This window comes from Petaurus breviceps, unplaced genomic scaffold, assembly GCF_028583685.1.
Source record: "Petaurus breviceps papuanus isolate PSGF00001 unplaced genomic scaffold, PetGlider_PUasm1.0 229, whole genome shotgun sequence".
In the NCBI taxonomy this organism is placed as follows: Eukaryota; Metazoa; Chordata; class Mammalia; order Diprotodontia; family Petauridae; genus Petaurus; species Petaurus breviceps.
In genome coordinates, this window is record NW_027185903.1 from 21,728,769 (window position 1) to 21,742,310 (window position 13,542).

At 36.9% G+C, this 13,542-nt stretch overlaps 1 protein-coding gene and 1 long non-coding RNA gene across 7 annotated transcripts in view; one reads left to right on the forward strand and one right to left on the reverse strand.

Moving 5' to 3' along the window:
- PDE4D (phosphodiesterase 4D) overlaps positions 1 to 13,542 on the reverse strand; it is a 1,918,796-nt gene that overhangs the window by 1,179,058 nt on the left and 726,196 nt on the right. The window lies entirely within an intron of this gene.
- The window catches only part of LOC138167458 (uncharacterized), a 121,797-nt gene continuing 118,356 nt past the window's right edge, over positions 10,102 to 13,542 (forward strand). The window contains exon 1 of the long non-coding RNA XR_011169888.1: positions 10,102 to 10,112. This is a non-coding gene — a long non-coding RNA (uncharacterized lncRNA). The remainder of the gene's footprint in view (positions 10,113 to 13,542) is intronic.

Sequence of the window (13,542 nt, forward strand, 5' to 3'; positions counted from 1 at the left end):
AAGGATAAAGAAGGGTGTGGGCCAGGCCCAGAAGAAATGAAGAGATTAAGAACAAAGGGGTCACAGGGTGTTGCCTAGGTGGAGTGTGGGATAGGGAGAAGGGGCAGATCTCAAGGGTGGGAAAGGACAAATTGCAGTTACAATTGAACAGACTGGTTTTACAAATTGATCTACACCCCAGGTACCCCATCACTGGCACCCTTAGAATTTCAATAACTTGGCCCAGGATCACACAGCTAAGGTGTGACCAACACATCTTCCTGGGATGAAGACACAGATTTGGGAGTCCTCCACATAGAACCTTGTAGTTGGGTCTAACACAGTGGACAAGATCTCCAAGGGAGAGAGCTTAGAGAGGAAAAAGAAGATATGCATGGAAAGAATGTTGGAGTATCCAAGAAATACCAGAGAAAGAGATAGTCAAAGGCAGGGAGACAGTGAAGTGCAGTGCTATGGAAACCAAGAAAGGAAAGAATAGTCAGTATAGTCAAAGGGTGCAGAATGATCAAGGAGAATGAAGTAATGAGGAGGATATTCAGTTCATCTTGTTCAACCTCTGCCTGAAGCAACTATTCTCTCTGTAGGATGGGGAAGTAAATTCAAAAGCTAACTTCTTTCTCATTTTATGGGGGGAGGAAGCATATTTGATTGATTCAGGTTATTTATAATATATAGAGATACTGAGGAAAATAGAGGAGGTCATGTGAAAGTAAAATTTTGAAAAAAAAATGATTTTTTATTTTTGGTTTATGTAAGATAAAAAAAACCCCACAACAACATTCATTGAGGGGATTCAATGCATTTAACAAAATCATCTTACAATGTATAATAGTAATTGAGTCAAAAATGATTAATTTTCATAGTACCCTTAGAAGGAAGATAAGAAATAGTTCTGCTACAATCTATTCTTGGAGTACCTGAAACATATAGTTGGTAAAGCTGGTTGCAAAGTACTGAAGATGAATTCACTAAGTTGAATTGATCTCTCTATTATATGACCTCATAGCAATTTATTCTCCTTTTATGCTTAACTGACCATATTCTATTTTTTCTCATTTTTTGGTAGACTTATTATTATTGAATAAATGAAAACTATGGAATTTGATTTATCTTCATCAAGAATATTTATTATGATCACACTGCTAGGTATTATACTCAATAACTTCCCAAACTATGGTCCTTTCTATTTATGTTTATCACTTAATGCTGGCACCATAAATAAAGGAAGTTTAAATGACAATATTAAGGAAAAAAAGTAAAGCAAATGGGCCTAAAGAAGGTTTCTTGGATAAAGAAGCCTCTGAGTAGTTACTTAAATAATGGGAGGACAGATGGGTGTTTGGTGAACTTGTCATGTATAAAATTTGGATTAAGTGAAGCTTTAAATTTTGATGAAGTGATGATATAAAGTGAATGGACATAATATGCATTAACTCAATTGAGTCTACCAGTCATGTACTAAGTGATTGGGATAAAAAACAAACATTAAAAAAAGCATCTTTCTTCAAAGAACTTAAATGGGGAGAAGGGGTTACAATAAATCAATAAGCATTTATTAGGCACCTACATGTGAATGGGTCAGGCAGTACATTGTGTAGAAGAGATGCAAATATAAAAGTTAGGCAGTTCTTGCCTCAAAAAAATTAAATTCTATAAAAAATAAAGATATTTTGAGGTGGCAAAGAATACTAGCAAGATGAGAATGTATACTGCTGTTGCTTGTTTCTGGCATAGTTCAAAGCATCTCTTAAAAATGGTACAGGATGTGCCATTTATGAACAGCCTGTTCTAATGCTATGACATCACTGTCTTTGTCTACCAGTAAAATCTATATGTTCCAATCCAGAACTCTCCTGGGTGTCCATGGTCTTACTGAATTCACATGATGGAACTATGACAGCAAGCATTTTATTTTTCTATCTCAAAATCAGCATATATTTGAGATGAAAGGAAGAAAATAGATTAAATGGCATTGATTGAATGCTGCTGGCTTCTAGGGACAAAGTTATTGAATATGATAGCCATGAATAGCATCCAGTTTTTCAAAATGTTCCTTAATCCATTCCATTCCTCACCTTCTGTCATCTCAAAGTGTGTCACTGCTCAGGTAAGGACCCAGAAGTGCTGGCTATAAAACAAGAATAGAAGCATGCAGTATTTAGGCCATTGGGCACATTTATACTTACTGATTTATGCAAATTATTATATATACAAAGCATACACACACAGAGTAGAACTGATGTGATTGCCACCTTATAGAAGGATTCCACTGTTTGAAGCCTTGTTTTGCCTTTCATGGATTGTTTAGCCACCCCCATGAAAAGAACAAGTGATTACTTCCCTTTCAGAGATAAAGATGCTGATATAGAATATTCACTATTTTGGTTAGATTATATGGAGATGTGTGAGGTAAATATCTTTATTTCCTGAGTTTTAGCTCCTGTGTATATAATGACATGGAACACTGGGGCAGCTAGGTGGTGTAGTGGCTAGAGCAGAGGGCTTGGAATAAGGAAGAGTTCAAATGTGGCCTCAGATACTTTCCTAACTGTGTGACCCTGGGCAAGTTATTTAACCCTGTTTGCTTCAATTCTTCATTTATAAAATGAGTTGGAGGAGGAAATGGCAAATCATTCCAGTATCTCTTCCAAGAAAACCCCAAAGGAGCTCATATCGTGACATTTACATAATGCTTTGAAATCTACAAATCCCTTTGCATAGATTACCTATCTGTAATGTAATACCAAGCAAAGGCAACTTCCCAGGTTCAAAATACCAGCATAGGTGCTCTCTATTTTATTCAGTAACAAACCCAGAACAGAGAAGATCAAAACATGACATCATTCAAAATACAGCATTTACTAAGTGTGATTAAATCATCTCCAAGGCCTACCCCACCCCAGGACTTTCCAATCATTCAATCAATTACAAAGTCTCAGTTCCAAATACTTCTCCACCCCTAGGCTATACCTTAATTAAGTCCACCACAAAGCCCCTCTTCTCAAATGGAGATTAGTTTCCAAACATAAGTAAAATACATTCATTTGCTCAGCCATAGAACACAAAAAGGTCAAAAGTTCCCCACCCCTGGATCACAATTGAATCTACCCCAGAGTTACATCAAGTTTAAACACAGCACTTAATACCCAAAAGGAGGTCTTTTCTTCATCTTGACACGAGGCAAGTTCTCAGCAATCTTAGTTCCTGGGGAGACAAGGCTTAGCAAGGCCATAAGATACATTGCCAGTCCCTTCATGAATTTATCCTCTATCTGTAGAACAGTCCTAGAACCCCTGAACACATTAGCAAAGCCCTCTCCCAGGATTTCTGTAAACATACAACAAGAAAATCCTTCTTCAGGGCTTCTGAACCAACAGAAAGGCTCCCAGACCCCTGCAACAACAGCACTGTCCTTCACCAGTGGACAGTATTCATTCTGTCTGCCGGACAGTCTCCAGACCCCTGCAACAACAGTACTGTCCCTCACCAGTGGACAGTATTCACTCTCAGTACTGTCCCTCACCAGTGGACAGTATTCACTCTCTGTCTGCAGGACAGTCTCAGGCCTTCTTAACCAAATGCCAGGTTCCAGGACTTCTTCAACAGGACAGTCTTTCACCAGTGGACAAATCTGGCAAAATAACATCAAAACAGACAGACAAAGTACCAGCAAAACAGCCATGTCTCCTCAGTCCTTGGCAGCTCAGGGGGCAGGTCTCAAAAGTCCAGGGCAATTCAAAGCGGCCACCAGCAATCTCTTAGTCTCTCCCTCTCCACGAGGTGCTGCTTCCAAAAAGAACTTCCGCCTCTCTCTTATCTCTCCAAATCTACGTCACCAGCTCCTCCCAGTCAGGACTTTCTTTTCACATCAAAAAGTCCATCCCACAGGTGGGATTAACAAGCTCTGGGTTTTAATACAATCAATTTGAAAACCAAGCCAATACAGGGGAATCTTTAATTGCCATTACTATCACACTATCTGAAGTCATTGCTGCACACAAAGGTCAGTAGTTAAAACTACCTTTCCAATCTTATTTCCCATTATCCTTGACTATCCTCACTATCCTTCAGTTCCAGTTAGATCATTAATATTCTCCAAGCACTCATGTTCATTTCCACATTTATGAAATGTCCAAACTTTCTTGCCTATTTATACCTTAACCTTCAAAGTCCAGTGCAAATTCTGCTTCTTCCATGAAGCTTTCTCTGATTTCCCTAGTGAGGAATGAGCATTCTTTGGCAGAACTCTTACAGTCTTCACTGGAACCTGTCATGCATGTGTGTTCTATTTTGTATCAATCAGTAAGCATTTATTAAGTACCTTCTATGTGTCATGCATTGTGTTGGACTCTGATGTTACCATTGTCCGTGCTCTCAGAGAGTTTACATTGTATTGGACAAGACAACATGTCTACATATTGTATGTGTAAAGTATATGTGCAATATAAAAAAGTATATATATATATAAATAACAAGTTAATTGCTAGTATGCATGTGCGCATGTGTGCATGTATGTGTGTGGGGGAAGGATATAGGGAGGGGGAGTAAATAGAAAGGGAAGGAGGGAAAGAGAAAGGGAGGAAGAGAAAGCAGGAGGGAGAGGAAGAATGTATGAGTGTGGTGTTGGGAGAATGGGGGAATGTGGAGCTAACAATACAGGGAATTAGGAAAGGCCTCATGGAGGAGGTGGCTGCTGTTTGTGGTCTATTAGTTATCTACTTTTCTCCTTTAGTAAACCTAGTTCCTTAAGGATAGGGATGGTGTCTTTTGCCTTTGTTTGTTTCTTTTCCCCTTAGCATATAGCACACAGCAGACACAATAAATTTTTGTCAAATTGTTTTTTTGTAATGCTAAAGGTAATCAATCAATACCCACCTAAGTGCCTGATGTGTACTCCCCTCTATGTTAGGCTGGATGAGAAGGAAAATATGATCTAGTTTGAGCAAGAAGAATATTACAGAGAAAATAATCCCATTCCCAATTTTGAAGTGCTAGAGGAATTCTGAAAACTGTGGTTTAGCCTCTGATATACACATACACATAAACGCGCGCACACACACACACACACACATACACATACACATACACACATATAAATGAAGTTAGAACCACTTAAAGTCAAGTAAGACATATGTGTCCTGAATTAACTGGGAAAGTGACTTTTACAAAGTCAATCAGAGGAAAAACCTGACCTTCTACATTTATCCTCATGGAATAATAGGGAAAATGAATTGTAATTTAATTTAAAAAAATATAGGGGCAGCTAGGTGGCACAGTGGATAGAGTGCAGGGCCTGGAATCAAAAGACTCATCTTCATGAGTTTAAATCCAGACTTAGACACTTACTAGCTTTATGACCCTGGGTAAGTCACTTAACTCTGTTTGATTCAGTTTCCTTATCTGTTGAGTGAGCTGGAGAAGGAAATGGAAGATCACTACAGTATTTTTGCCAAGAAAACACAAAATCTTGACTACTATGTAAGCCTATCGAATAAATCTCCTTTTGTCTGATCTCACCCCAATTCTAACAGATCTTCTACAGAGCTGCCAAATTAGTATTCTAGTTTATATGGCCAAAGTGTTATTAAACAAGGCATATCCTTTGACCAAGCAATATCACTATTAGATCTGTATGATAGAGATTAAAAAAAAGAAAAAGTCCTATATGTACAAAAATATTTGTAGCAGCTCTTTAGTGGTGGCAAAAAACTGGAAATTGAGAGGATGTCTATCAACTGGGAATGGCTGAACAAGTTATTGCATATTATTATGATAGAATATTATTGTACCACAAGAAATGACAAGCAAGATGCTCCCAGAAAAAATTTGGAAACACTCATATGAACTGATGCAAAGTGAAATGAGCAAAGCGAAATATATAGAGTAACAGCATTATTGTAGGATGATCAACTGTGAATAACTTATCTCAGCAATACAATGACCCAAGACAATTCTGAAGGACATTTGATAAAAAATGCTATCCATCTACAGAGAAAGAACTGATGGAGTCTGAATACAGATCAAGGCATACTTTTTCATTATTTATCTTTTTTCTTTTTTGTCTTTATTTTCTTTCACATGATTAATATAGAATATGTTTTGCATGACTACAAATGCATAACCTATGTCAAATTGCTTGCCTTCTCAATGAAGAGGGGGAGTGGAGAGAAGGAGGGAGAGAATTTGAAACTCAAAAATTAAAAAAAAGCAAATCTTAAAAATTGTTTTTGCATATTATTGGTGAAAAATAAAATATCAAATTAAAAAAATAAATAAATTCCAGTTCAAACCAAGTCATTGCCTTGATAAAAAATATTCCACTGATTCCTTACTGTCCCTAGCATAAAATAATATCTCTTCATCTTAGCATTTACCTGACACTCACCAGATTTATTTAATTTTTTTTTCTTAAGCAATTAGGGTTAAGCAACTTGCTCAAGGTTACATGGCCAGTTATTTCTGGGTATAGTGGTAAATATCTGAGGCCGGATTCGATCCCAGGTCATCCTGATTCTGGGCTGGTGCTCTTACTCACTGAGCCACCTGGCCGCCCCTAAGCAATTGAGATTAAGTAACTTGCTCAAGGTTACACGGCCAGGTGTTTCTGGGTGGGTGCTAAGTGTCTGAGCCCGGATTTGATCCCAGGTCATCCGACTCTGGGGCCAGTGCTCTTACTCACTGTGCTCCCTGGCCGCCCCTATTTTAAATTTTCTTGCTCTACTTATGACATATTATATGTGTCTCCCCTGCCTCCAGTAGGATATAAGCTACTTGAGGCACTAGGCAGTTTTGTTTTTCTCCCTGGATCCCCCATGTCTAATAAAAAGTAAGTGTTTAATAAATGTTTGTTTAATTTGCCTCACTATGAATCACAGGAATTAAAGCTGTTAGTGATGATTTAATCCAAATGACTCATTTTATAACTGAGGAAACCAATCCTCAGAAAAGTTAAGTAATTGGTCCAAGTTCAAATAGATAGCATGGTGTGATGAATAGAGAACTGGCTGTAAAGTCAAGACGATCTGGGTTCAAATTCCACCAGCGACAAATATTGGCTGTGTAACCCTGAGCAATTTACTTAAACTCACAGTGCTCTAGGTAGCTATTACTGTAAGTTGCAAGCAAGATGTTAACCTGCATTAGTAAAGGAAGTTTCCCTGTACCAATGCAATCACAAAGCTGGTCCCTATAATCACCCTCCTCCCCTCCAAGTAGCAAAGTTATGATTTGAACCCAGGTCCTTGGACTTCAAATTCAAGGTTATTTCTGTTTCACCCAGCACCCAAGATGAATGAGAATGTATCCTGTTTAAGTCTCCAGCAATATTTTATACTGTTGTTTTGTGAATTGTAATATTTTTAAAAAATCAAACTTCAGTATAACAAAAGGTTTTTAAAAAACATTATTTTTAATCTATATATACCACTTCTTCAGCTACTTAATCCAAATAGTTTTTTTTTTCAAACTGCATTTTAAAAATTGCCTCAGTGGAGATATAGAGTATATTATCTAGTTCGTATTCTTCAAAAATTAGAACAGCATGCAACCAATGTCCTTTCTTTACTTGTGCCTCAGTCTTCTCTATAGTAATCTTAAGCTTATTTAATTTTCCAGGTCCTTAGTAACATAAAGGGCTCTCTCTGAGTCTTCTTTAAAGTCTGCACAATTCCATAAATCAGAGAAGTCCGAAACGGACCAAATATTTGAGTAACCATTAACAAGAAAGATGCAGTTTGGTCTAGACCTCTCCCTCCCCCCCCCCCCCAGATCATTTTGCCCTTAAATGGTGTAAGACATATGGTTCCTCATCCTGAATTTTAAGATATTGGTTATATTGATACATAGCAAGGGCTCTTAACTTTGTTTGGGTTATAAACCCACTTTGGTAGCCTGGGGAAGCAGATAGACCCCTTCTCAGAATCATGTTTGTTGCCTAAAATTATATTTGAAGGAAATGCTAGATTCCAGTTAGTGGTCAGTAAAAATAAAAATGTAGTTTGCTCCACCCAACTTCACAGACCTCCTGAAACCTATCCATGGACTTCCCTAGGATCTATGGACTCTAAGTTAAGAACCCTTTATCTATAGGTGTTTGGGTCCCCTGCCCTTGACAAGAAAGAATGAGGTTATGGATTTATAAAAACCAAGAAATTTTATCGACATATTCCACACAATAAAAGATTCACTTTCTAAATCTTCCTGTGGCAGTGTGGTAGAATGGAAAGAATGTTGGCCAAAATTGGGTGATTCCTGGTGCTGCTACTTATTTATGAAATAATCATATAGTAAATGGGTACTTCATCTAGCCTTTCAAAAACTCAACTTTCCATCTATAAAATGGCAATAATAATACTTGCATTAACCATTTCAAAGGATTGTAATGGGAAAAGTATTTTCTAAATTGTAAAGTGCGATATAATTATGAGATATTGTTCTACTTTACATGTGAAAAAAGAAGCTATAGAACATAAAGCATCCACTAAATCCCTTTGGCATAAATAAAACCCTCAGAGGACCACTTATTCATTTAACACTCAAGAGGTACACTTAGGTCTATTAAAAAGGAACATTCTAGGGAATTAATGTCAAGAATATTGAACTATCACAGTATATAAAAAAGCAATTTAATTCCAATATTGTGATTTTTCTACTTATTAGTTGCTTCTTTTGGTAGGTATGTAGAAGAAGTTTTTAAATTTATTTTTAGTCCCATTAAAATGCAGTCAAATATTACTTTACTGTATCAATATCAATGGCAGGAATGGCACCATGCCACAAATCTTTCTACTACTCCGAGAGGAATGGATCAGAGAGGTAATAGCATTTGCCACTGACTGAAATACTAAAAGAAAATATAATAACCTTTTAAATCAAGTGCTTCTTGTGAAAATCAGTAGGACTACCAAACAAATATTCAGAAAATTTTGGGTCATAAGCTTGCCTTTCATTACAATCCTATTTTCAATTTAGTAAATATTCACTAAGTTCCTACTATGTGTAAGAAGGACACTGTGAAGGAAAGATAAGACCTCAAACCTTGAAGCTTGAAGTAGTGTCTGGAGTTAAAGTTGTCATTTTTCCTCCCCACTCTCTTGAACTCTTAACCTACATAACTTAAAAGGACCTTCTGAGACCCTAAATTTTCTCCACCTTAGAGAACTTCATATGGTTTCATTTGGGGGTGGTTACAGAGAAAATCAATCCTCTAATCAACTGGCAAATAACAACTATTTACTATTTCCCAGACTTTATGCCAAGCCCTGGGCATACAAAGAGAAAGAAAAAAAAAAAACTGCTTCTCTTTTCAAGCAGGTTACATTCTAATGGTTGAGACAACATCTACATTAGTCCCTGAGAAATTCATCCCCAGCTAAAACTTGCCATCACAATCTTCTAAACACATATGGTTATTGAGAGGTTTTTAAATATTTGGAAACTACCTGACAGTAATGGAACAGAGAGCATAGGGATAATATAATGGAAGTGTCAAAGACTTGGTGACATCAGCTGATTGCTGAGGAAAATGGAAAGGAAAATGTAGATAATTTGGCACAAAAACTCATGCTTATAAAATTATATGGAAATATGGGGGCAGAATAGTGTTGAAGTTCCTATAACCAGTTACTTCCTAGGCTCTGGCCAGGCTGATGCTAATGATGCAGGGTACTCTCTGTTACAAAGCAATTTCCACCCTACTGAGGGGAAGACCACATGATAAGATGGTGGGTTGCTAATGTGCTGACCAGAACTTTGGAGTAATAGAAACAGTGTGGGAGGCGTTATACTGCAAACAACCTCCAAATTGTCAACAGAGAGCAGCTGGCTCACCTGGTGAATAGTGAAATTCAAATATGATGCTGACAATTCAACAAAACGGCTGACCTGAGACGGATGATGTAAACAGTTTTTAGTCATCCAGAGGAGTTTAAGTCACTCTGTGGAAAAACTCAGGTGCAAACCTGAGCTGACTTCCATACTGTAGACCACCAAGGAGAGAGGGCAAGCACCCCCATTATAGTTATTCATAGGGCTTATATCCGAGTTCTTAAGGCTCTGGCAACCTTTTTCTCTCATCATCATCAAGTGAATGATAATGAAACTGGGTACATGGGGTGGTCAAGAAATTTGCCTCACATTGTGCCAACATGAACAGAATTTGCTGGAATTAGAACTCATGGCCTCCAACTTTCTGTACTATGTAGTGATTATAGCTGTTCTGGGAATTTAGTCCTTTCTCTAAGCAGAAAAAATAGCTTTATGAACTTGGCACTAGGCTTATGGGGAGGAATAGGACAGCCAATTTTCAACTGCCTAGCTGAGATGTTCATTTGCCAAAAGCCTTATGCTTATGATCTTTCAAAATACCTGCCATTTCTATGATCCTTTCAATGGAAAATAAAGGAGAATATCTTCCCTAGATGTCCATATCTCTTGAAAGGAAGGATGAGAGAAAGCAGAAAGGGGAAATAATGAGAGAGAAAAAGAAAGATGGAAAAAGAGAAAAGGAGAGAGAATGAGAGGGAGGGAGAGACAAGGAGGAAGAAAGAAAGAAAATGTGTAAGGAAAGAGGGAAGAAGGAAGAAAGGAGAGGAGAGAGGAAGGAAGGAAGAAAAAAGAGAAATGAAAGGAAAAGGAATAAAGATTAAAAAGAAAAAAGGAAGATGAGAAAGAGGAAAAGAGAGGAAGTGAAGGACAGAAGGATGGACTGAAGAATGGAAGGAAGGAAGGATGCAAGGAAGGAAGGAAGAAAAAAAAGAAACTTTTCAAAATGAGAGCCATTCTCTCCTTGTACAATCAGTTGTTCCTTCACATTTCCAAGCACCAGCAAGGTGTTATACCATCCCTCTTTATTGGGCCACCAAGTCCCTAAGGCATCTCATTGACCACAAATATTAATTATGTAAAATGATGGACCTGGAACTCTATTGAGGGAGAAATCAGTTTCAGGTTGAGCTCTTATACATGGTCCCCATTGCTTCTATTATAAACATTAAAGCAAATTTCACCTTGGAATTTCAAACTCTCCACAAAATGGATCCCAGCCACCTTTTCAGTCTTATTGCATATGACTTCTTTTCATATACTCTCCTTTCAAATTAATTGACTTAGTTCACCTTACTTGACATTCCATTTCTTCTTCATGCTTTTGCACTGATGTTTGAGTACTTTGCTCCTTTCAATTCACAACTCAGGTTCAGCCTTTTACACCCGGCCTTCTACTGATCCTCCCAGTTCTTTTCAGTTTTTTTTTCTTCTATACTTCATTATTTTAATCTAATTTGTATTTACTTACTTGTGTGTATCAGGGTTTGAGGATGATGACCCCCAGGGATAACTTATGTGGGGTATAGTGGTCCTTCCCAACTCTCTGTTGGAGGGACCATTGAAGCAGATGTTACAAGTGCATACAGAATATCTTCATAGCTGACAGTAAGTTCCTTGTCTTTCTCAGTACCCAGCACAGCGCCAGGTGTATAATGGATGCTGAGAAATGTTTATCGAATTCGATTACTTTAAGAGATGAGGAAACAGATGGTTTCAAAGAGATGCATAAAGATTTATATGAATGGATGCAGAGTTAAGTGAGCAGAACCAGGAAACCAACTTATACTATGATTTCTATATTATAAAAAAGAACAGTTTTAAAAACTTTTATAAACTGATAACCAAGTTATACAAAAACAACAACACTGTAAAAACAAACAGCTTTGAAAGCTGAGTGCTATGATCAATACAGTGACCATTCATAATTCCAGTGAACCAATGTCTTTCAGTCAGTCAATAAACATTTATTGGCTACCATGTTCCAGGCATTATAGTAAGAGTTGGGGATATAAAAAAAAAAAAAGAGGCAAAAGACCATCTTTTTTTTCAAGTAGCTCTCCTGGGGGAGAGAACAAGCAAACAAGTCCATACAAAGAAGCTATAAAGAGGAAATAATTAACAATGGGCGTTAGAATTAAGAAGGGGAAAACGCTTCCTATAGAGATGGGATTTCAGTTGGGGGTTAGGAAAAGTCAGAGAAGCCAGAAGGTGGAAATGAGGAGGAAACATGTTCCAGGCATGAGAGATAGTCAGAAAAAAATGCCAAAATCTGAGAGATGGGGTTTTGTCTTTATAAAACTGCAAAAAGTCCAGTGTTACTGGATTGAAGAATATGTGTATGTGTATATGGAGGGGGGCACAGTGATGTATGGTGTAAAAAGATTAGAAAGGTAGTAGAAATCTGGGTTATGAAGGACTTTGAATGGTTAAAGTTGCTATCTACCTTCTGACAAAGAGATGACAGATTTAGAGTGCTGAATAAGGCAGATATGTATGTGTGTATGTATGTGTGTGTGTGTGTGTATGTATTACAGCCAAAAAGGGATTTTTTAACTCGACTATTCATCTTTCTTACAATAATTTTATTCTTTTCTTTTCAATGAAGCAGAAGTAGAAGGGGGAGAAAAGAGATTTGTGTTCATTTAAAAATGGAGGTGGGGATGCTACAAATATAAAATATGCCCACTTTCAGATAAAGTCAATTTTTAAAATTAGTTTTACTTAACTGTTTTACTTTGTTACAAGGAACCTTTCATGGAATGAGAATCATTTGGAAATGCTTGTAACATTAAAAAAGTTGATCAATGTTTAAAAAAAGAATTGAAGTATAATCCAAACTCTTGTCTATAACACTACAGAAGCAAAGATGTAAGTGAGAAACTATATACACACACACACATATATATATACATACATGTATTTATATATACACATATAACTATATATGTGTGTATATATATACACACACATACACATACACACATACACATTTTTAAGAAAGGCACAGAATTATATCTTTTATGATAAAATAAAAGGAGGAAGACAAAGATTCTCACTAGACCACGGCTGATATCTAGAAATATCCTTTTCTTTTTATTATATTCTTATTGTGAAGCTATACAATGTTGTCAATAGTATAATGATAGAACAGCCCCTTTATAAGCAGCTGTCAGGGAACAAGGCTTACAATTTCCATTCCTTTCATAGATAAATAGGTTATACCATTTGCAGCATTGTTCTGTATTAGGATAACACAGTTTGGCTAGATCTATATCTGAATCTTGTACTAAATGATGAATTCTCCTATTAAGGATTCTGCAGATGGAGAAACTAAACTATGGAGAAATAAAGTGGTTTTATTCACCTCTTATAAAGTTAGCATGAGGAATACTCTTTCTCAAAAGTTTTCTAAAATGGAAACTTAAAGTTGCCACTCTTTGGCAGAGAGGTGACTGACCAGAGGTGCAAAATGAGATTTTCATTTTCAGGCAAAGCCAACAGGTTGATGTGTTTTGTTTCACTTGTTGTCTTTGTTTTGTGGGTTTCTATGCAGGGCGAGGCGGAAATGAGTTAGTGGACAATGATAAAAATGCAACAAAAATATCAGTAAAATTTTAATAACAGATGAAAAAGGACTTCACAAGGGGACATAAACATATGATAATTCTGTTTTTATCTTGTTGAATTTAATATGTAGTTTTTTCCCCCAAGATAAAC